Source organism: Fukomys damarensis, unplaced genomic scaffold, assembly GCF_012274545.1.
Source record: "Fukomys damarensis isolate Sample0158 unplaced genomic scaffold, DMR_v1.0_HiC HiC_scaffold_15, whole genome shotgun sequence".
Lineage (NCBI taxonomy): Eukaryota > Metazoa > Chordata > Mammalia > Rodentia > Bathyergidae > Fukomys > Fukomys damarensis.
The window spans coordinates 43,362,413-43,388,018 of record NW_022900927.1 but is presented as its reverse complement, the minus strand read 5'-3'; positions in this window follow the sequence as shown (position 1 = coordinate 43,388,018).

Here is a 25,606-nt window from a genome sequence, read left to right as displayed (position 1 = left end):
TGCATCAAATCTCTCATCTTAAAGTAGGATAATAAAAAATTACAACATAGATATTTGATGAAAATCAAACGCATTAAAGTATGGAAAATAATTTGTCACATAATAGATATATTATTGAGAACCACTGAATTGGAATTTAAAGTACTAGCAGTTAATCCATCTCAATGAAAACTATAAAACTTAAATTTTGACTCTAGTATTTTTCATCCTGGTAATTTACCCTAGTCTAATTTAAAATTTACATATAATGTATTTACAGACCATAAACCAGTTTGAGTGTTAGACATGTATTAGACATACAAATTGGTGAGGCTTTGCCATACTAGAGACTAATTAATAAAACAAACAGAAAGAATATATTGCTTCCACTTTCTTTAGAGGCATATTGAAAGTAGAAATTTGTCAAGTAGAATCAGTAGGAATTATAGTTATTTAAGCAAAAGTGACTTTTGATGAGATTATCTTTCATCCCTTATAAGAAAATGATAACGACCACAATGTTACATATTTTGAAATTATATCTTATTTAGAATTAAACTTTATATCAAAACTAAATTTTAGGGATATTTTAAATGATATAATTTTATAAAAATTATTGGTTTTTATTTTTCTCAGCACACAGTAGCTTTTAGCAAAATAGTAAAATATATCTAACATTCAAAAATTAGACATTTTAATAATAACAGGGCTATAAAAGGTTTAATATGGAGAGTATGCTTCTGTTAAAGCTGTTCTATCTTCTAGAAGAAAACTTTCAGAAACTAATACATCTGAGACTAGAGAAGCACAAATAAATTCTCTTTTCAGTAGTTTTTTTCTGCTGAATTACACATATTTATAAAATCTGGATTGTTACCTAGAACTAATAAAAAAACCTTTAATTAAATAAAAAATTATTATTACTGAATGATAACAATAGCTATTAAACTAAAATTACTATTTTATGAGACATAAAATAGACATGTTTATGCAATTATACATTTTGTTACAGTAAATCTTTTCACAGAAAGATGAATTCACAAAAATTCTGCATTAGAGGGCCAGGGATTTAGCTCGGCGGTTCGGTGGCCTGCCTTGCAAGTGCAAGGACCCGAGTTCGATCCCTGGTACAAAAAAAAAAAATTCTGCATTAGCTTTAATTCTAGTATTCGTTCAAAAAATTGAAATAGTTTCAGATTCACAAAATCTCTCGAATACTGGATAATCATTATGTTTTAAATCCAGGAAATCAACCAATGCTCTTCCCTTTCTTGGTTTCTGATAAATTTATAACTATTTGACATCTAATTACAAGTTTCTTTTCCTCTCCTCTTTTCATCCCTTCATTTTTAATTCTTTGTTTTCTTTCTTTTCTCTTTTGCTTTTAAGGATAAATACAATTGATAAAATTATTATAGCAGATAGCATTTTAAGTAATTTCTTCTCTAACCTATTTTCATTCCTCCTAGTCCTGCTATCCTTCCTCAACTTTATTACCACTATTAGGGAGTAGGGTGATAGATCTTTCTCAAAAGGGAAGGAGATGAACAGATGAAGGGGAGAGGTAGAGGACAAAAACGGAAATTAAATATGTTCTGTACGTGTACCTACTCCACACAAAGAATGTAGACATTGTGTACTGCAAACATGTACAAAAAAAGGAAGGGAATCCAGAGACTGAAAGAGGGGGCAGGAGGATGTCCTATGTACATGTACCACTTCTCCACAAGAAATACAAATATTGTCTACTCCAATCCTGATTTCAAAGAGGACACAAATGGCACGCACATTAATTGAATCCGAATGTTCATTCTACTCTTAGAATGCTTTGTACCCTTCTCTAGGGCTCCTATCACCTTTGTCCAATTGAACCCTGCGTTGGGTCACACTTCATGCACTTATTCACTCATGCCTTGTCCTGGATGTGGGAAACCCACGGGGGACGTGATGGACTCCCCTCACTGCCATTCTCTCTCATGCCTCCTTCCTTCCCTGCTGCCTCAGTGAATACCGATAGGTCAGAAGCAGTAAAGTGTAATCTAGTTTGTCTTCGAGCTCTACCTTTTTTTTTTTTGAGACCAGGTTTCACTGTGTAGCCTAGGCTGGCCTCAGACTTGTGGTGATCTTCTTGCCTCAGCCTCCCATGTGCTGGGCTTACAGGCATACACTACCGTGCAAGGCTCAATCCACCATCTATTATCTGTCTTCCTTGGGTTAGTAATATAATTTCCAGACATCAGTTTCTTTATCCATAATGGTCACTTCTCTTTACCTGTAAGTCAGGTAACATGGTAATACCTAGCACAGGGATCCCTGTAAATATTAAATTAGTTGATGTCTAAAAAGTATTTAGCATAATGCCTGGTTCAATAAATGACAGCCATTATTAGTTACGACATAATACACAAAATGATAGATTTTAATAACTTGACCATAATAATATAAAAACCAAAAGACTAAGCCATTCTCTCTAAATCTTGGGCTAACATGGAGATGCCAAAATGAAATTGTAACTGTACTGTCAGTTTACAACAGATTTGGCCCTGTCAGAAAATCAAACTTTAAAAAAGGAGAAAATGTTGCCGTCTGCGTGAGGTTAAAGACATTCTTCTTAACAGTTTCACTTTCTTAAGTATAAGAATAGAGGTAGATATTAAAGATTTTCAAACATCCTACTGGAAGGAAAAGAATGAAGAAAAATGACAGAATACTTAAGAGCTATTAATGAAAATGAATTTTACTCACTAAAGGTGCTGAATAGCATTAAATTCACTATTTTCTTTTCCTGTTTTACTTGTGAAAATAATAAGGGTGGATGGAACGTCTGTTTGCATTCACCAATTATAAAAGAAGGTTTTTTTAAGTATATATTGTATAGTTGATGCATTTTTATTTTTAGCATCATGTTATTTCCCTGGTGTTAATAAATGAACAAATGACTATCTGGAGGAACAGCAAAAAAGAAAGAAAAAGAAAATGAACAATATGGAAGCAAGAAATCCCTGTAATATGCTTTTTATTCACCTTCAGAGTACAGGTACAGTATGCAAAAGGAAAACAGCAAATTCAGTGGGATTGGTCGTAACACAAATAATTCAGCCTACACTAAAACAAGCATAGACAAAGCGTAACACTGGCTTTTGTTTTAGTTGTGCTTCCTTGAGGCAGTATTCCAGCATTTACAAAAAACTAATAGTGACATTTTAAATCTATTATTTAAATTTATTGTGAATTTTTAAAATAATTTTGGGCTCACGATAAATGTAGATAGACTCCATATTAAAAAGTGAAAAAAAATGACTTTTAAAGATGTGTTTTTCCTATTTGCAAAGAATAATTCACGGGACTCTGAGTGTTAGTTGTTGCTATATTACAAAGCCTCTATACTAAATTAAAACATTCATGCTCAACAAAGGACCACATTTTCCTAAGGGTTAAATGAGGGTGTATTTCCAGAGTAGTTATGTAAACACTACTTAATATCATGTGTGTATGTGTCATTTTTTGAAATAGGGAATTCCATGGGAGAAGAACAAAACATAGATGATTTTGTTCTCTGCCTTGATAAACAACGTAGATGCCTGGGCAACTGCAGTCTTCACTTGACAAAAGGGGTGGAAGATACCGCTGAAGCATTGGAGTGATGTAATCAAGAAGTAGATGTAAGTCAGCCAAACACATAGGCACATTATTTGGAGCATTTTTCCTGCATATGTTCACATTACATTTCAGCTGGATAATGTTAGACTTTAACTTTGCATATCTGTGGGACAGAGGAATCTCTCAAAGAATGAAGAGAGACTTTATTCAAAAGTGTGGAGTGGAAAATGAGTCCTCACAATGGGCTTCCTTTGTGGAAAACCACTGGGTTAGCAGTATGTAGTCCATCACACATGGTTTTCTAAGACTCAAGTCAGCTGGTCCCAGTGGAATTGACAATTAGAGCACTGTGTAAAAATAATTGCGTGGCATGGCACTAATTGAAGCAAAACCTTTCTGCCCAGGAAAAAAATTTTTTAAACAAATGGATGTGATTATGGCATCTTTGACTACTAGGTCAGTGTCCATGAACAATGTTTCAACCTGGGCCAATAAAAGGTGGCCACCTTTGGAGTAATAAAACCATGTAGCAAATGGAGTAATATAACTTGTATATGTCCATGACATTTGAATGAAGAAAAAGGAGAACAATGCATGCTTTAAAAGAATTTTACGGGTCTGGGATTTAGGTCAGTTGTTCCGCTGCCTGCTTTGCAAGCACAAGGTCCCAAGTTCAATCCCCGGTACTGAACAAAAAAAAAATGAAATTGTTTAAAAAAATAAAGAATTTTACTCAGTCCCAAATTCTATTTTTGGCATAAATGAAAAAGATAATATAATGACATTTTTAGCTTGGAGAGAATAAAAATATTCTCAGAATATTTAAAAATAAATTCTGGGTAAAGAGTTTCTGTAGGGGATATGATCAATAAAAAATATATTTTTTATTCTTTGGAGAAGATTATGGCCTTAGTTGAGGTACAGAGGACCTGAAGCAGTCAATGATCAGGACAAAATTCAATTGGGAAATTAGAAGTGTCTACAAAGACCAACACAGGGATGAAAATTCCCCTTCTGAATGTATGACCATGAGAAAGTACAACATCCACTAAAAGATGTGCACAAGAGTATTCACAGCATTGACTATAGCAGAAAAAATAAATACAGTAAACAGCCCAAACACCCATTCAAGAATAGAATAAATAATCGAGACTTGTCATGTAGAGGTACAAAATCCCAACAATGAATGTAACTGCACTATATCCCTAAAATGTACCAATAAACTCAATTAAAGCTGAAAAAAAAGAATAGAATAAATAGTATAACTAGTATAACTACACAATGAAACACTGAAGTATAATGATAATTGGTGAGCTTTTTAATACTGTGATTTAATAGTGTGAACCTAACGTGTATGCTGAGTTATTCTACAATTCTAGCTACACGAGGTTTGAAACAGGTGAAGATCAAGTGTGGTATTAGAATGTGGATGTTGGCTTCCTTTATGTAGCTCCTTCATGCTATGAGGCAGTTTTTAGAGGACTGAACACCCTGCTCCTTTATCTGTGTACTGAGTACATAGGTTGGTCCACTTTGTGAAAATTCAGCCCACTGTTCATCTAACATTTTCCCAGTTCTCTGTATATTATACTGCACTTTCATTACTTAATATAAAGAAGACTCTGAATTAAGTCCTGGCTCCATGTCTTACAAGCTGCATAATCTTAAGCTAGTTACATAAACTCCCTTAGCCTCAAGTTTTCATTTTGTAAGGCAAGGATAATAATAGTACATACCTCCAAGAGTTATTACAATTACATAAGCTAATGGGCCTGGCACAAATCAAGTGTTCAATGAATGTGAGTTCTATTGTTAGCATGTGTCATGAAGCCTGCCGAGTCTGGGTGGTGAGCTGAGAGAAGCAACCTGACAGCTATATGGAACGTCATGCAAGAGAAGACTCAGGGCAGAAAAGCTACGGAAGAAGACCTTTTCAGTGCGACAGCCATCGACAATGCCGGGAGCAGCAATGAAGTCAAGGAAGACAAGGAGAGAAAAGATCTGGCAATGGTGAGTTTGGCCTCAGCAGATCTGAGCTGACAGCAGAAGTTAAACTGTAGTAAGTTACACCATGAATAAGAGGCACAGAAACCCATATATGGATACAGTGTTTCAAAAACAACAGCTGTGTGGGAAAAGAAAAGGACAAGTTACAGGTAGAGAAGGATACAAAATTAAGGGAATATTTTTAATGAAAAGGTTTAAACACAAAGGATCAATAGTATAGGGAGGGGGAAGGGAAGTAAAAAGAATGAAGATGAGTTATGTACATGGACCAACTCCCCATGATGGATGTAATCAGTATGTACTGCAGACGTTGTACGAGACACATCTTCATTCTTTTTACTTCCCCTTTCCCACTCATCCCTCACAACTTCCCTTCATTTCTTGACCACTTTCCCTACTGCCAAAGTTCTATCTCCCTACTTCCTATTATCTATCTTTTACTTTGCTTTTTGGAATTAAATTTTGGATTTCTCATATAAGATAAATCATATGATATTTAAGCTTGCATGTCTAACTTATTTCACTTAAAATTATGGTCTCAATGTGCATCCATTTTCCATAAATTACTTAAATTTAGTCTTCTTTATGGCAAAGTAGTATTCCATTCTGTGTAAATACCCAGTTCTTTATACTGTGAAAGGACATGTGGGCCACTTCTAGGTTTCAGGGATTATAAATTGTGCTGTTGTAAACATGGATGCATATATTAGTGTTACAAGAAAGACCTGAATTTGAAAACAGAGAGGAGGAGGAAGAACAGAAGAGAAGAAGAGGAGGAGGAGAAGGTGAGGGAGGAGGAGGAGGTGAGGGAGGAGGAGGAGAAAGAGGAAGAGGAAGAGGGAAGTGGAGAAGATGGAGGGAAAGGAGTGAGGAAGGAAAAAAGAGGAAATGAGTGGGGAGGAGAGGGGAAAGAAGGAGGGAGTAGAGAATAAGGAAGGAGTAAAGGAAAGAAAAAGGGAAAGGAGAGAAAAGGTAAATTTCAAAAACTTATCACTTATCTTCATTTTATTTTTCAAATCTTTCCTTGGAACTAAAACCAAATATTGTCTTTTAACTCCCAGACTTAACCTTACATTTTTATATTTTGGTATACCCAAACTCAGTCTTTCTCCTCTACATTTTTCCATCTTTCTATTCCTGGCTTCCTGTCTTTATTCATCTACATTGAAAATATTCATTAATCCTCACGTTTTTAAATCCTTCAGTCTTTACCAAAAATTGTTTAATGCTTACAAAGTTAAGCTGTTTTAGCTTTCAATGAATGCAATTTAATTAACTTTAGAATCATTCTCAAAATCATTCTCAAAAGAAACACGAGCATCAAATGTGCTTTTCAAAATATCACAAACATAAGGAGGTGATATGAAATACAATGTGCAGTGTATTTTTCTGCCCATATTTTAGCAAATATATATTGGAAATCTAAGTTGAATTGGCAATGAATTTAGGAGTTAATATAAATTGCACCTTGTTACCTTCTTTTTTCCCCCATTTGGTACATTAAAGCAAACAATATGGTTACACTTATCATTGGAATCTTGTACCTTTCCATGATATGTTTTTTCTCCATACCCAGCCCTCGCTTCTCCCACTTCACCCTTCCCTATTTACAAGGCTTTGTTACCACTTTTTAATTTTTTCACATTTTTTTTCTTTTCCCCCATTTCCTTTCCCCTCCCCTTCCCACTTCCCCTTTAGCCATTTTCTTCCAATTTCACCCTCTCAATTATATCATTTGAACCTCATTTACACTTTTAGTTTTTCACACCAGTGAAACTATTCCTTGATACCTTCTGCTTGGATGCCTTTCATACTTTCCACTGCTCTGAATGAAAAGACCAAATGCTTTAACACAGCACACAGGGTTCAACTGGTCCAGACCCTACTGCTCCTTGATTATATCAGACTTACCACGTGCTGTCTCAGCTACAGACCCCCCCAACCTTCTTTTAGCTCTTCCTGTCGACAGGCCACCTCCTGCCTCAGACCTGTCACAAAGCTCTCACTTGGTCTAGGGTTTTTGTTTTTGTTTTTTGTTTTTGTTTTTTTTTTAATCTCACTCAAAGTTCCAATCTTCAGAGAAGCTCTTCTTTTTTTTTGTACTGGGGATCGAACTTGTGCTTGTGAGGCAGGTTGCAGAACCACTGAGCTAAATCCCCAGCCCGAGAAGCTCTTCTTGACCTCTCTGATTATATCAACCCACCTCTTACATTAATGTTCAGTATTCATGGAACTTTACTGGGTGTGTTGCTTTGATATGTCTTGCTGTGGCTGTGATCTTACTGTTGTTTATGTGATTACTTGACTGTGGTCTGTCATATACATTTTATTAGAAATTCCAAGAGGACAGGAGCTGTGTCTAGCTTTGCTCACTGCTGTAATACTCAATATATTGTTGTAGCCCAATAAAATGATTATATAAGTCAATCAATTTATTTCTTAACTCTTTTTTTAATTTCTTAACTCTTGACTTAAAAATATAAACTCTTTGCAATTGCTTCTTTAGAGTCCCAAGAAAGAAAGAAAAATATAAGATAAACTGAAATAATCTTTACCAAATTCAAGATTTTACTTTAAGGGTAAGAAAGATTATAAGTTTATATTTATTGGCATTAAATGATTTTAGCATTAACTTTTTAAAATGAATGGTGGTTAGCAGTTAAAGTTAATGGTGGTGATGGTTAGTGGTTGTTTGTATAGATTTTGGTTGTTTGACTAGATTTTTTTTCCAACCCACTTTTGGGCAGACAACATGCTAAGTGATATGCTTATCCTCTGTCTATGCTCACCAGGGAGTTATTTGTAATACAAATATTAAAATTCATGCATAATGAAAATTCTAGACTTTGTCCACCACTTAACACTAAGTATATGCGGAATCGTTATCTGTTTGACAGCAGATGCTGTATGTATCTTATCATCAACATTATTGTTCATATGTTACTGATTCTGCATAAAAACATCACTTCACTATGTACCTTAGAGGACTCATTATCTCTCCAGGGGCAGAAGGAAATTTATATATATATAAATTGATAATGGCCCTCTTTGCAAAATTAAAGAAGACAGCCAACTCCTTCCTTGGCAGCTGTCCAATTTGCATAATTGCATTTGCCTTTCTAAATTTCCCCTGAAGCTTCAGTTGAAGAAGGTGTTCCTCTGCATTTGCATTTTTGAAAGGCTTAATTGTGCGTCCTTACACAGCTACTGCCTTAGATGTAGATGGTACTGTGCGTTGGCAAATCACTTTGAGAATTTTCCAATCAAAGGAAAATCATCATTATTTATCGGCTCATATAAGCAAAACATTTAGATTTCATGTGTTAGCTGCAATGAGCATTCCCAAGGTTACATTCCTTCAGCTCTACTCAGTGATTGTTAATAGTATATCAGGTAAGGCTTACTTACTACAGATTGCATAGACATTACACCTAACAGTTAAGGAAGTAAATGTGAGTAGGTTTTATTGCTTATGGATCTACACAAAGAATAATTTAATATCATCTAATCTCTAATTTCATGATCATTCAGAAGGCTGAAGTAGAGAAGAGCCTTCTCACACTCCAGTGCTTGCTGTGCCAGTAGGCAGGCACCTAAAGAGAAAGGAGCCACAAATAGTACCTCCTAATACAAGACTGACTGAAGTTGGTGCATGGAATGAGACTAGTCAGATTCAAGCCATCTCTTCAACAGATAGGCTGAACTGAAATCCTGACAGGTAACTTAGGACAAAAGCTTTGCAAACTGAACTCCATATTGGATTTGTGGCTATACTTTTGGACGTTTTTGTTCATTTAACAAATAGGTGTTGAGTACATACTCTGAGTAAATGCCATGTCCTGGGAATATTAAAGTACGACTGATTTTCTGTACTCACAGAGATAACCAGTGGGAAATCAAACACTAGGCAAATAATCACATAAATGAGTATATATTTGCATTCTAATGTGTGTGCTAAGAAGAAATGAAACAGAATCCTATGAGAGCCTGACCCAGTGGGAGAGACTTAATCAAGTCTTACCTGAAAAGAAAATGAAGTCTGAGCTGGGAATTGGAAAAGACAGAAAAGATAATAAGCTGAAGAATGGGAGAGAATTATTTCTATTGAAGGAAATAGCATTGTGGGATTCTATCTGTAAGCCAAGTAGAGAAAAAACAAAAACTCACTTTCAAAGGGATACAAAATTAAGAAAGAAAAAAAAAAGTCAAGTCAGGGTATTTGAAAAACATAGGTAGGACCTAAACCATACAAATCCTGGACAGTATTTTGGTCTCTATCTAACATGACAATGTCTCATGGGAGACAGACATATAAAGGAAGTAATATAGGCAAAACTGCACTTGAACACATTGCTCCAGCTACAAGAGTGTGAACTGAGGAAAGCAGGGAGTATGGATTCAGGAAAACCATATAGAATGACTTTGCAGAAATCCAGGCTACAGAAAATGGTAGTGTAGGTTGTTAGAGTGAAGGAAGTAGAAAAAAGAGGAAAATGAGTGAATTTACACCTATGTGGAAAGTAAAGTTAACAAGATTTATTGATTGATGGATTTAGAGGTATAGAACTGGGTTTAGAGGTATTGATGGGTTTAGAGATGTTCAACTTTGTTTCAGAAATCCAATAGAAATAATGAATGGGCAGTTAGGTATAAGGGTCAAGAACTGAGAAGTCTAGTCTGGAGGTATAAGTTTGGGAACAATCAATCAATTGATGAAAACTGAGCCATGGATATAAAAATATTAATTAGAAGAGACAATATATGATCAATGCAAAGATCCACTGCTCGACTCTATCGCCAAAAAAATATTTGATTTCCAGAGTAACAGAGAATGAGATGCACAAACAGACTCCAGCTTTCACACTTTCAATGTCTGCCTCCTCATAGAACCTCATGTTCTTTCTGGGAACCCCACATCTTGTGAATGACAAGACAGCAATATGAAGGTCCAGCAACTTCCATTCAATGTGGTATGAGCCCATGATGAATGCTCACTGGATTAGCAAAAGTTTTGTATGGCCTGAGTTCAAATTCAACTTCTTTCTTTTTCTTCACTTTCCTTCTATAAGTATTGATTAATAATAAATATCTTGCACTCCAAACTCTATCTCAACAGCAGCGAATCTAGAGAATCTATTCTATAACAGAATAGAAAATGGTTAGAGCAAATTGTTTAGTACCGTAGATAGAGGATGGTAAATTTCAGAATATTAGAGGGGAAAAAAATGTTATAAAATGAGAAAGAAACCTGGATAGAACAACATCTCGGGAGCCAAAATAAATATAACCCCTGTTTTTAAATAAGAAAAATAAAGGAGTGAGCAAGAGTCTTGGAAAATCAGGAAAAAAAATACTAAAATTTTCCACTGGATTTAAATCATGGAGGTCACTGATGACCTAAGCCAAAGTTGCTAGTCCAGAGCTAGGAACAACTGCCAAAACTGGAGGAGGTGCAAGAATGAAGGAAAGGTTGTTTTTAAGGTAAAAGAGACATGAAAATGTTTCAGTGTCGTTTGAAATAGTCCAGTTGAGAATGCCACGTTGAGTAAATAGCAATATGGGGGCACGGTGGGAGGAGAACTTGCCAATGTAAAGTTGATAAAGTAAGAAGAAGGCAGAAGGGGATGGCTAGAAGCCAAAGCACAGGTGGAGAGTTTGGCCTTCCGTGAGAAGAGGAATACTTCGTATACTAAATTAGTAGGAAAAGAGAACATGGGTGCAGATGGAACTGTATGAATTTGGAAGCAAGAAGCTGAGGGAGTTCACATCTGATGCCTTCTATTTTCTTCAGGAAGTAGGAGGTAAAGTCATCTGTTGAAGAGGAGTCAAGAAAAATTGAGGTTTGCATAGAATGTAGAATTTTTCATTGTACGTGTGCTTAAAGCCCCAAACACTCTATTTGAGAGAGAATTTACCAGGGAAACATGGAAGAAAGAACTGGAAGGTCCAGTGTGCTGCCCTAGTCTGCCCCGTTGAGTGACTTTTGTGGCAGTGCCAGGCTGTTCAGACACAGGCATAGAGAAGGCCTATAGATACATTTATCCAGCTAGGCATTTTTCAGACAGATAGGACAATATTAGGAAAACAGGACAAGGAAGTTGAAGGTATTACTTACATAATGAACTGTGAGATGTAAACTAGATAATGATAATGAATGGATAAAGAAACATGAACAGCTGACAGCTGGTGAACTGGGAGAAAATAAAGCGGTCAGTACATTAGGGCAATGCTACCTAAGATTTGAAGATCCTGTTAACATGCAGCATATGGTTCAACTCCAGATGGGGGACCTGAGACTCTGCACTTCTCAGAATTTCCAAGATAATATTGATTCTGCTCCCCTGAGCACCACACTGTGAGGAACAAGGTAGCTGAAATTCAAATAAAATCAAAAAGTAGTTGTAAATTTGAGAAAGAGAACCAAGGCTGCAGTTGAGTAACTAGAGCTTCAGTAGGTGGATTCTGAAAATGATGAATGCAATTTCATAAAGGGCACTAGACAGTTGCTAAGAAGTTTCCCTCTGATGCTATTCCTCTTTTCATTTTTTTTTTTTTAAGTGGGAATCGAACTTAGGTCCTTGTGCTTGTACTTGTTCCGCAGCAGCAGAACCACTGAACCCCTCTCTTCATATCTTTACCAATTATCCTTACTCACATAAAGAATGACTCTGTCTTGGCTATCTGAACAAGCTTAACAGAAGGAGATACCTTCCAGGTCCTGGCCTGCTAGACGGTAGTTCACTAATAATCAGACTGCAGTTCACAGTATTACTAGTGACACAGAAAAGGCTGAGCCAGGATTTTATTTTTATTACTACATCTCTGCAGTATGCAATGATTACATTCATCATGGGGAGTTAGTACATGTACATAACACATTTCAATTCTTTTTTGCATCTCTTTCCTCTCCACTCCCTTCCCCACTCTCTCCATCTCTTGGTTCCTTTCCCTTTTGCAAAAGATTTACCTTCCTGTTTCCTATTATCTGTCTTTTATTTTGCTCTTTAATTTATTTTTATTTGGGGTTTCTCATATCAAAGAAGTCATGTAATATATAAGCTTGTGTGTCTGATTTATTTCACTTAACATTATGAACTAGTTTTTAAGAATAACTGAGAAGAAAGAAGAGGCAATATATATAATGTACAGGTACAAATTCCCTATAATGAATGCTATCATTATGTAAATCTAAAATGTACCAAATTTTTTTAAAAAGAATAACTTGAAATTTCAACAAAAGCTTCCAGCACATCTCAAGAGCTCCTGGAGACAAAACAGGCCAGCCAATCTCTAAAGAGATTTTTTATTTTTTTAAATGAATGTTTAGGGCTTTAATCACACGTGAATAGTAAGGAGGAGTAATAGAAACTGTTAGAGTTTCGGGAAGGAAAGACCCTGCTTTGACTTAATAGAAACTCAAATCTAGATGGCTCAGAAGGAATTATCCTACCCCAGGGTCAGAAGAAATAGAAAAGTTGAAAAACATACACCTCTCAGTCCCATCCAATAAACCAAATATTCTCAAGAAATTTTAATTTAATTTTTTATGAGTATTTTTTTCAATCTTTAATTTTTATTAGTAGATAACTGCATTACATAACAATCACAGTCATTGTGGGAAGTTGGTACCCGTATATAACACATCTCAGTTCTTTTTTCATTCCTTCCCCTTCCCTCAATCTCTCGGTCCCCTTCCCATTTGCAAAAGATTTGGCTCCTTATTTCTTCCTATTATCTATCTTTTATTTTGCTTTTCAGTTATATTTTGTAATTCTCATATAAGAAAAACCATGCAATATTTAAGCTCCTAAGAAAACATTTTTTTCCTTTACAGCGAGATCAAATGCTGAATGGAATCAACCATTGAGACTTGTAGTCAGTAAAGGTGAAATAATAGGGCCGGGGATTTAGCTCAGCAATTTGGTGGCCTGCCTTGCAAGCACAAGGACCCGAGTTCAATCCCTGGTACCAAAAAAAAAAAAAAAAGTGAAATAATAGAAATGACAAATGAAAGCATTACTTGTAACCCAAGCTTGGCAGAAAAAGTAAAGTTGGTTTTAAAAGTTAATAAAGACTAATATCTACTTTTATTATTAAACTTTAATTGTGCCTAATGTTTGGTTTTCTTTAAATCTTTCCCCATATAATAATGACTCTTTCTTGGAAATGTAGCAACTAACATAATAAATGTTCATTTTAAAGAAAGAGTTGTTCAATCCCCAGTACCAAAAAAAAAAGAGAGTTGTAACTTTTATAGGAAGGAAATTATTGAACAAAAAATGGCTACCACCACAACTTCAAAAATGTCACTTTTGAATATCAGATGCTGTGGACCCTCTAGGCATAGATAAGCAATAAATGTAAATGAATAACAACTCTTAGTATGATACATTTTCTGGCAAAGTATTCAGGTAAGAACAAGCAGCACTGTGTAAACTTCCCTTGCAAATGTGAAATCTGCAGAGATGACAAATGGCACAATCGTAAGAGGATTTACTTGCTATTCAATAATAGCTTCATTGCATTAACCTAAATAAATAAAGAACACAGCCACTCTGGCACCATGACACAGTCACATAGAAAACATGGAGAGAAATAGGTTTTCCCAAGGTCCCACAAATCATACAAACTAAGGAAATGCCCAGTCCAGGCTGACTCTTGCAACACTTGCATATTTTGTATGGAAGTCAATAGTTAGTATAAACAAGACATTTATGCTTCAAGAAATATAGGATACTTGAAACTGACAACAGGTCATTCTGGGGAAAATGCATGTAGTAGATGCACAAAAGGAGCTAATTTCTTAGATGCTTGCATTTAGAAATTTGAAATTCATAACTGCTCAGTTCAATTTAGGATGAAAAGGGTATCTATATCATCAAATGAGTCTGTTCTTTCTTGATAAATTAGAGAGATTTATCAAAACATTACATTTTCAGTATCGTGTTACTCATTGTGGAACAGTATCACTCTATTCCAGGGTATCCCCTCATATAAAGGTTTATTTGATGTTTTTATGGGGGGAAAATTCCTTCAGGGCATATTCTCACCTAAAAGGGAAAATTTGCAAGTTCCGCAGGCTTGTAACTTTGAGCTCATGAAAGTAGAAGGAAAAAAAAACTTGCACAAAGAAGAAAAAACTTAAATTCTCTCTCTCATATACTGTTCAAAATAAGGACTGTGTTTTGGGTTTGTGAGTTTTATTTTTAACCTTTTAATAAGTTACCTGGTGCTTTAGCTCATCATGTACTCCCAATGGGATCACAAATTAAAATGCCTACAGGGGTTACAAAGATAAAGCAAAGGAGTTAGGTCATTTCTGTCAAGTTTAGAGAATTATGCCATGGTGAGGACTTGGCAACTTGCAGAGGACATGACCCACAGAAGGGTCTTAGTAACTTACCTCCAGGCAGTGGTCATATGCACAAATGCAAGTCCATTGTGGCCAGATGTTACCAATTTCAGGACAAACTGTAAATCCAAATTTTTATGTGCTGTCTCCTGGATATTCAATTCAGCAACAACTCAAACATTGTTTAGAAATGTATGGGGACTTCTAATCAAGAGGGTTTAGTGAGTTCATAAATTACCACACCCTCTCTATTCCAAACACTCAGCCATGGTTGGAAATGCATAAAAAGATAAAAGCATTATGACTTAAGCTGAGTACAAAATCAAGATAAATATCTCCATGAACCAGAAACAGAACAGAAAGCCAGTGCAGTGAACAAGAGATGAGTGGTCAGAACCAGGCAGCCTGCCTGAAGTGGCAGCTGGGTTGGGACTTCTATAAACATGTAGGAGGCTTAAAAACAATTCACTTGCTGCAAGGAGCTGTGGTTTATTAGAAAATGTTCAACCTGAGCAAGAAAGAAAGAAGAAAATTTAAAAAAGTCTTAAGATCAGGAGCTAGGCCAAAGACCCCCAACTCCACAGATACATCTGCCCTATACCCAAGCAGGGAGCCCCAAACAATTCTACAGGTATTTATAGATCTCACTTAATCAAACCTGTATGATAATACCTTACTCATATGAACTTATCTGTCACCTACTCAATCATTTATTCAATAACTGTATTTTGAGTAGCCACTATATGCCAGGCAGCATTCCAGGTACTGGAGAAAAATGAGTGAATAGAACGAAGTCTGTATCTTATTGAGTTTACCTTGTAGTTGGGGGAGAGGTGAGCAGACCACAAATAAACAAGTGAGTGTATACTATGTCATAATGTAAAAGTTCTAGGGAAATAAACTATACAGAAAGAAAAGCACCAAAATGGAAAGAAGAGAATAATCTGCTATCAAGAGTGCAGGAGAAAACCTAGCAAGATTTTAACACTGGAGGAAGCCAGCTACATAGACAAGTGCGAAAAGTTCAAAAGTTTTAAATCAGGAACTTGCATGGTGGGTTCAAGGAATATTAAGGAGACTAGTGTGAAAGGAGAGTAGTAAGCAAGCAGAGCAGGGAGGACATAAGTTAGCATTTAGCAAAGGGACAGATCACATGGAGCCTTCTAGGCTTACTTCTTTGCTTGCTGGATTTCTTTCTTTCTTTCTTTCCTAATATCCATTAAACATTGTGGAATGTTCAATATAGCTAATTAACCAATGCATACCTCACATAGTTATGACTTTTTTGTGAGAACATTTACTATCTACTCACAGCACAGCAGACTCTTCAACACAAGCCCTCAAGTCAAGGAGAGCCTGGAGTGAGGTATTTCAAGTCCTAAAAGAAAACCACCTCCAACCTAGAGTGATGTATCCTGCAAAACTATCTTTCAAAATTGATGGGGAAATAAGATACTTCCACAACAAAGAACACCTGAGAAATTTCACGAACACCAAACAGCGCTTCAAACACTTCTAAACAATATTCTGGAAAAAGAAAATGGCCCCATAAGGGCCAACAGAGCAAATATACCAGGAAAGGCAAGAAATTAAAGGGAGAAGGGAAAAATTAAAAATGAGAGAACAAACAACAGGTAAGTAACATGACAATGACAAGGAAATACATAATAGTTATAACCATCAATGTTAATGGCCTCAATTCACCACTCAAAAGAAATAGGCTGGCAGGATGGATTAAGAAGCAAAATCCAACAGTATGCTGTATACAAGAAAACCACTTAATCCACAAAGAAATTCACAGACTGAGAGTAAAAGGATGGAAAACAGTTCTTCATGCGACAGGAACCTGGAAAAAAGCAGGGTAGCTATCTTATTTGCAGACAGAGTAGATTTCAAACGAAAACTAACTAAAAGAGACAAAGAAGGCCACTACATCCTTATAAAGAGAACAATCCAAAAGGAAGAAATGACAATCATAAATATATATGCACCAAATACTACTACCCTCATCTATACAAAACAAATATTAATGGATATGAAAAATGAAATAAGCACTAACACAACTGTAGTGGGGGAACCTCAATACTCCACTGACACAAAGAGGCAGATCATCTAGATAAAAAGTAAACAACAAAATAACAGAACTAGGGCTGGGGATTCAACTCAGTGGTTCTGCTGCCTGCCTTGCAAACACAAGGACCCTAGTCAATTCCCGGTACAAAAAAAGAAAAAGAAAAAAAGAAACAACAGAACTGAACGAAGTCTTACAACAAATGGACTTAGATGATGTCTACAGAATATTCCACACCACAAAAGCAGAATATAAATTCTTTTCAGCTGCACAAGGGTTATTCTCCAAAATAGACCACATGCTAGCTCATAGAACATGCTTAAGTAAATGTAAAAGAATTGAACTTATTCCCTTATATTATCAGACCATAGTGCAATTAAACTGGAGATCAATAGCATTAAAAAAACTGCAAGAATTTCAAAAACACATGGAAAATAAATAACACCCTAATGAACAATCATTGGGTCACAGAGCAAATTAAAGAAGAAATTAGACAGTTTCTACAATTAAATTATAATGCCAATACAACATACAGGAATCTTTGGGACACAATGAAAGCAGTTCTATGAGGAAAATTCATAGCAATAAATGCCAATACTAGGAAAAGAGAGCTAGTTAAAATAAACAAACTAATGCTTAACCTTAAGCTCCCAGAAAAAGAAGAGCAAGAAAAACTGAAAACTCATAGGAGGGAGGAAATTATAAAGCAGAAAGTAATGCAATGGAGACTAAAAGAATGATATAAAAAAAATCAATGAATCAAAGACTTGGTTTTCCAAAATAATAAATAAAATCAATAAACCCTTAGCCAACCTTATCAGAAAAAGGAAAGAAAAGGTTCAAATTCATACAACCAGGAATGAAAAAGATAGACACAACAGATACAGCAGAAATCCAGAGGATCATCAATAACTACTTAGAAAAACTGTACTATAATAAAGTTGAAAATACAGAAGAAATGGAAAGATTCCTAGATACATATGAACTTCCAAAGTTGAACAAAGAAGATGTGAAAAGTCTAATCACAATCAGTGAAATTGAAAACATAATTAAAAGTTTACAAACTAAGAAATACCCAGGTCCTGATGGCTTCATTGCTGAATTCTATATAACATTTAGAGAAGAACTATTGCCACTACTCAGTGAAACTTCTCAATGGGATTGAAAGGGAAGCAACACTTCCAAATTCATTCCTGGAAGCAAGTGTTACATTGATTCCAAAACCAGGGAACGACTCAACCAAAAAAGAGAACTACCAGCCAATCTCCTTTATGAACAGAGATGCAAAAATCCTCAATAAGATACTGGCAAACAGAATATAGAAGGTCATGAAGAAGATCATACACTCTGACCAAGTCAGATTTATCCCAGGGATGCAATGATGGTACAACACACTTAAATCAATAAATATAATACAATGGAAATAAAGTGTTTGTAAATGGGGAGGGGAGAAGGGGGTGAAGGGATGGCAGGGACAAGGGGAAAAAATGAGAATCAAGACCTATCATGTAAAGGTACAGGATCCCAATAATGAATGCAACTGTATTGTATACCTAGATTTGCAACAAACTCAATAAAAAGAATAAAAATAAATAAATATAATACACTATACTAATAGAAACAAGGACAAAAACCATATGATCATCTCAATAGATGCAGAAAAAGCATTCAACAAAATTCAGCACCCATTCATGATAAAAACCTTGTAGAAAATTGAAATAGATGGTCTTTATCTCAACTTGATAAAGGCTATATATGAAAGACCAACAGCCAACATCATATTAAATGGTCAAAAACTGAAAAGCTTCACGTTAAAATCAGGAACAAAGAGTTTTGAGACAACGCCCCGGCTTGCACTCTGCTGTGCAGCCTGGCCCGATCTACCGGCATCCTCTGGAGCTGTGCCTTTTCCAGCAGGCACCAATGATTGGCTCCAACCCAGCACCAGGAGGGTAGCTGCATGGGTGCTGCTGAGCACCATCGCCCCAACCCCACCCCCCCAGCTCTTAGATCCCCTGATTGAGCCAGTCCTTGGATGCACTCTGCAGAGGCATAGCGGGCTATAAAGGGTGGTGATTGATCCTATTGTGTCCCTGATTGTATCAATTGGGATAAAGGATAGGGATTGATTTGATGAGTTGTTTTCTCAATTATGAAAATGAGAATGTCTATAAGTCATTAGAAAATCAAAGGCTAGGACACAATGATATCAGGAAGATTTAATAACTCAGAGATTGAATCAAGGGCAACCCAACAGCAAAAATAAAGATGAGAAAACACTTAAGCAAACCACAAAGACAGACTTCCAAATCACCAATGGCAAGCAGTAGGGCAAAAGAGGATGAAAAATCAGACAGTGAACTTCCAGGGCACTCAGAACTCACAGCAGAGGAAGTAAACAAAATGATCAATCAAGCTCTAGAAAAATTCAAAACAGAAATTATTTCACAGATAACCATAGAGATGGTGAGCAAAATGAAAGACATGATTCAAGACTCCAGAACAGAAACTGACAAAAAAATAGATGAGCTTAGGATCATAATAGAAGCCATAAAGGCCCAGAATAAGAAAGAAATGGAAACAATGAACACCCAACATAGGAAAGAAATGGAATCCATTAAGCAGATTCAAACAGATATCCAGGAGATTAAAAACTCTATCAAAAGCATACACAACAGAATAAAAGATTGCAAAGATAGAATCACAGATATAGAAGATAGGATCACAGACAGTGACCATGAAAAGAGAGGTCTCTTAAAAAAAGTAAGGGACCATGAGAAATCGATCTAATAACTCCTAGATGATGCAAAGAGGAATAACATAAGACTGATAGGAATCCATGAAGTAGCAGGAGAAAATACAAATGACTTAAAATAGCTGTTCGCAGAATTAATGACAGAAAACTTCCCAAACAGAGGGGAAGAATTTGACATTCAGATAAAGGACCCCAACTAGCCACAATTAAAAAAAAATCTACACCTAGACATATAATAATCAAGATCTCAGAAACCCAACCAAAAAACAAAATTCTACAAGCAGTAAGAGAAAAGAAACAAATCACATGCAAAGGAAAGCCCATCAGAATCACGGCAGACTTTTCAACACAAACCCTCAGGTCAAGGAGAGCCTGGAGTGAGGTATTTCAAGTCCTAAAATAAAACAACCTATAACCAAGACTGATGTATCCTGCAAAACTCTCTTTAAAAATGGATGGGGAAATCAGACACTTCCATGATAAAGAATACCTGAGAAACTTCATGAATACTAAACAGGCACTACTAAGAATTTTAAACAGTATCCTAGGAAAAGACAATGAAGATCACAACACCAGGAGGCCCAACAGAGCAAATCAAATAGCCAAGGCAAGAAACTAAAAGGAGAGGACAAAAAATAAAAAGAGTCAACAAAAGGACAATAACATGACAATAATAAGTCAGTACATATCAGTTATAACTACCAATGTCAATGGCCTCAATTCACCAATCAAGAGAAATAGATTGGCAGAATGGATTAAGAAGCAAAATCCAACAATATGTTGTATACAGGAAATACATCTAGTGCAAAAAGAAGCCCATAGGCTGAAAGTGAAAGGATAGAAAACAATTCTCCATGTGTCAGGAGCCTAGAAAAAAGCAGGGGTAGCAATCTTATTTGCAGACAAAGCAAATTTCAAACCAAAACTAATTAAGAGAGACAAAGAAGGCCACTACATCCTTGTTAAAGGGAATAATCCAAGAGGAAGAAATGACAATCATAAACACATATGCACCAAATATAAATGCCCCCAACTATATAAAACAAATATTAAGTAACATGAAAAATCAAATAACCACTAATACAATTGTAGTGGGGGATCTGAATACCCCACTCTCACAAACAGACAGATAGTCTAGGCAAAAAATCAACAATGAAATACTAGAACTGAACCAAGCTTTTGAATACATGGACTTCATAGACGTCTATAGAGTGTTCCACCCCACAAAATCAGAATATACATCCTTTTCAGCTGCACATGGGACATTCTCCAAGATAATTCACATACTAGTTCACAAAACAGGTTTGAATAAATGCAAAAGAACTGAAGTTATTCCCTGTGCATTATCAGATCACAGTGCAATAAAGCTGGAGATCAATAGCATAAGAAACCGTTGGAACTTCACAAACACATGGAAATTGAACAACACTCTCCTGAACAATCAATGGATTGCAGAGGAAATCAAAGAAGAAATCAGACAGTTTTTAAAAATAAACAAAAATGCCAATAAAACATACAGGAATCTATGGGACACAACGAAAGCAGTTCTACATTGAAAATTCATAGCACTGAACGCCCATATTAGGAAAATAGAGCAAGCTCAAATAAACAACCTAACAATGACTCTTAGACTCCTAAAAAAACAAGAGTGAGAAAAACCCAATGCTCAAACAAGAGAGGAAATTATAAAGATCTGAGTAGAAAACAATGCAATGGAAACTAAGAAAATGATACAAAAAATAAATGAATCGAAGAGTTGGTTTTTTGAAAGAATAAATAAAATTGATAAACCCTTAGCAAACCTTATCAAAAAAAGGAAAGAAAAGGCTCAGATTCATGCAATCAGGAATGAAAAAGGCGAAGTCACAACAAATCCCACAGAAATCCAGAGGATCATTAGTACATACTATAAGAACCTGTACTCTAATAAAATGGAAAACCCAGAAGAAATGGACAGATTTCTAGATACTTATGAATTACCAAAGTTGAACAGAGAAGATAAAAACATTTTAAACACCCCAATTACAATCAGTGAAATTGAAAATGTAATTAAAAACTTACCAACAAAGAAAAGCCCAGGTCCTGATGGATTCACTGCTGAATTTTACAAGATATATAGAGAAGATCTATTGCCATTACTCTTCAGAGTTTTCAATGAAATTGAAAGGGAAGCAATACTTCCAAATTCATTCCTGGAAGCAAATATCACTTTGATTCCCAAACCTTGGAAAGATGTAACTAAAAAAGAGAACTACAGACCAATCTCCTTAATGAATATAGATGCAAAAATCCTCAATAAGATATTAGCAAACAGAATACAGAGGATCATCAAGAAGATCATATATCCTGACCAAGTCAGATTTATTCCAGGGATGCAAGGATGGTTCAACATATGTAAATCAATAAATGTAATACACTATATTAACAAAGTCAAGGACAACAACCACATGATCCTCTCAATAGATGCAGAAAAAGCATTTGACAAAATTCAACACCCATTCATGATAAAAACTCTGCAAAAAATTGGAATAGATGGTCTATGTCTCAACTTAATAAAGGCTATCTATGAAAAACCAACAGCCAACATCATATTAAATGGCCAAAACCTGAAAACCTTCACGTTAAAATCAGGAACAAGACAAGGATGCCCACTATCACCACTCCTCTTTGATATAGTTCTAGAAACATTAGCCATCGCAATTAGACAAGAGAAAGAAATTAAAGCATAAAGAGAGGAAAGGAAGAAGCGAAACTGTCATTATTAGCTGATGATATGATATTCTATATTGAAGAACCAAAAAACTCCGCCAAAAGACTTCTAGACTTAATTGACACTTTTAACAGAGTAGCTGGATACAAGGTCAACACCCAAAAATCAATAGCCTTCTTTTACACAAATAACAGACTCACTGAACAAGAAATTAGGGAAACAATTCCTTTCACCATAACACCCAATAAAATGAAGTATCTGGGAATCAATCTAACAAAAGAAGCAAAACACCTCTACACTGAAAACGATAGCACTCTGAAAAAAAGAGATCAAGGAGGATATAAGAAAATGGAAAGATGTCCCCTGTTCCTGGGTAGGAAGAATCAACATAGTGAAAATGGCCATACTACCAAAACTGCTATACAGATTCAATGCAATACCAATTGAAATCCCAACACTGTACTTCACAAAACTAGAAAGAAGAATCCAAAAATTCATTTGGAATCATAAGAGACCTAGAATAGCAAAAGCCATCCTTGGCAACAGACACATGGCAGTGGGTATAACAATTCCCAATTTGAAACTATACTACAAAGCCACTGTGATAAAAACAGCATGGTACTGGCAAAGAAATAGACCTGAGGATCAGTGGAACAGATCGGAAGACACAAAAACAACGCCAGATGCACTCAGTTACCTCATCTTTGACAAAGGAGCTGACCATCCCAACTGGAGGAAACATAGCCTCTTTAATAAATGGTGTTGGAAAAACTGGATCTCAACCTGCCAAAGATTAAAACTAGACCCTTATCTGTCACCATGCACTAAATTAAAATCCAAGTGCATTAAAGATCTAAATATAAATACAAAAACACTAAACTTGTTGGAAGATAAATTAGGCAGAACTCTGGAAGACACTGACATAGGAAAAGACTTTATGAACAATTCCTCAGTAGCATGGGAACTAGCAGAAAGAATCAACAAGTGGGATCTCATCTTATTAAAAGCTTTTGCACTGCAAAAGAAACCATCAACCAAACTAAGAGACAACCTACAATGTGGAAAAAACTTTTTTCCAACTGCTCCTCAGACAAAGGACTATTATCTAGAATATATAAAGAACTCAAAACAACCAGCCCCCCTAAATATAAAGACCCAATTCAAAAATGAGCATCAGAAATGAACAGATATTTCTCAGACAAAGAAGTAAAAGCAGCAAGTAAATATATGAAAAAATGTTCCACATTACAGGTCATTCTAGAGATGCAGATGAAAACAACACTGAGATTTCACCTCACTCCACAAAGAATGGCTGCTATCAAGAAATCACACAATAACAAATGTTGGTGCTGTTGTGGGGAGAAAGGAACCCTTATCTCCATTGTTGGTGGGAGTGCAGACTGGTGCAAACACTATGGAAGTCAATATGGAGATACCTCAAAGAACTAGGATTAGAGGTTCCATTTGACCCAGCCATCCCTCTGTAGGGTATCTTTCCCAAAGAATTAAAATAGTCATACCACAGTGATGTATGCACACCCATGTTTATAGTGTCACAGTTTGTAATAGCTAAAATTTGGAAACAGCCCATTTGCCCATCAGTTAGAAACTGGATAAAAAAGATGTGGTTTTCTATAAAATGGAATACTACTCAGCCATAAAGAATGAGAAAGTAGATTCATTCATAGTTAAATGGGTACATTTTGAGGATACACTCCTAAGTGAAATAAATAAGTCACACATATGCAAATACCGAATAGTTTCTCTGGTGTGAAAAACTAAAATAGTACTCAAGATCCTAACGGGACAATTAGCAACATGAAATAGGAAGAAAAGGACCAAAGGGGTAGGGACAGTGAGAAGGACAGGGAAAGAGGAATAAGGGAAAAGGAAAAAAATATGAGAAAATGTAAAAATGGAATTAAAGTGTTTGAAGGTGGGGAGGAGAGGAGGGGGTGAAGGGAGGGAGGGGACAAGGGAAAAAAATGAGAATCAAGACCTGGCATGTAAAGGTACAAGATCCCAATGATGAATGTAACTGTACTGTATACCTAGAATGTACCAATAAATTCAATTTAAATTTTTTTTGAAAGTCAGGAACAAGATACGGATGTCTACTATCACCAGTCCTGTTTGATATAGTTCTAGAAACATTACCTATAGCTTTTAGACAAGAGAAAGAAACATTGAGGCTATACTCCTAAGTGAAATAAATGGGACACGCTTAAGTAAATACCGAATAGTTTATCTGATGTGAAAAACTAAAAGTGTCAATAGGTTCAAATGGTATAATTGACAATGTGAAATTGGAAGAAAATTACTAAAGGGATAGTGGGAAGGGGAGGAAAAGGGAATAAGGGAAAAGAAAAAATGTGAAAAAAGTAAAAAATGGAAACAAAGTCTTTGTGAATAGGGAAGAGTGAAGGGAGTGAAGGGAGAACAGGGGTATGGGGGGAAAATAAGAACCAAGACCTGTCATGTAAAGGTACAAGATCCCAGTGATAAATGTAACTATTGTTTGCTTTAAATGTACCAATAAACTTAATAGGGGAAAAAAATCTACTCTCAGCATCTTTAAATTATACCATTGTCTTTACTTTCTCATTGCTAGGACAAAATACACAACACCCACAGTTTAAAGGAGAAGGGGTATATTTGGGCTCATGTTTGTTTTTGTTTTGATTGTTTTGTTTTGCTTTTGAGGGAGAGATTGTTTTGTAGCTCAGGTTGGCCTTGAATCCACTGTGAGGCCCAGGCTGGCCTCAAACTCATAGTGATTCTCCTGCCTCAGCCTTCCGTGTGCTGGGATTCAAACCACGAGCCACCAAACCTGGCTTGCGTGAAGGATGAAGTGCATTAAAGGAAGCAAGGAGACAAATGAAAATTCTCCTCAATAACGGAAAGTGATGAGCGCTTAGCCCAGAATGGAAGCAATAGAGGCAGGAAGGCTTCAGAGCCTGCGTATACACTGAAGATATAAATAAGAAGATGTTTGTTGGGTGAGGCAGTGGCTACGAGAGAAATAGGAAAGCCACAGATGACCGTAGACAGTTTGGCCTTCAGAGCTGGAAGAATGATACTGCAATTTACTGAGACTGGGAAGTATTTGGAGAGGCAAGGTTTGCACTTGGA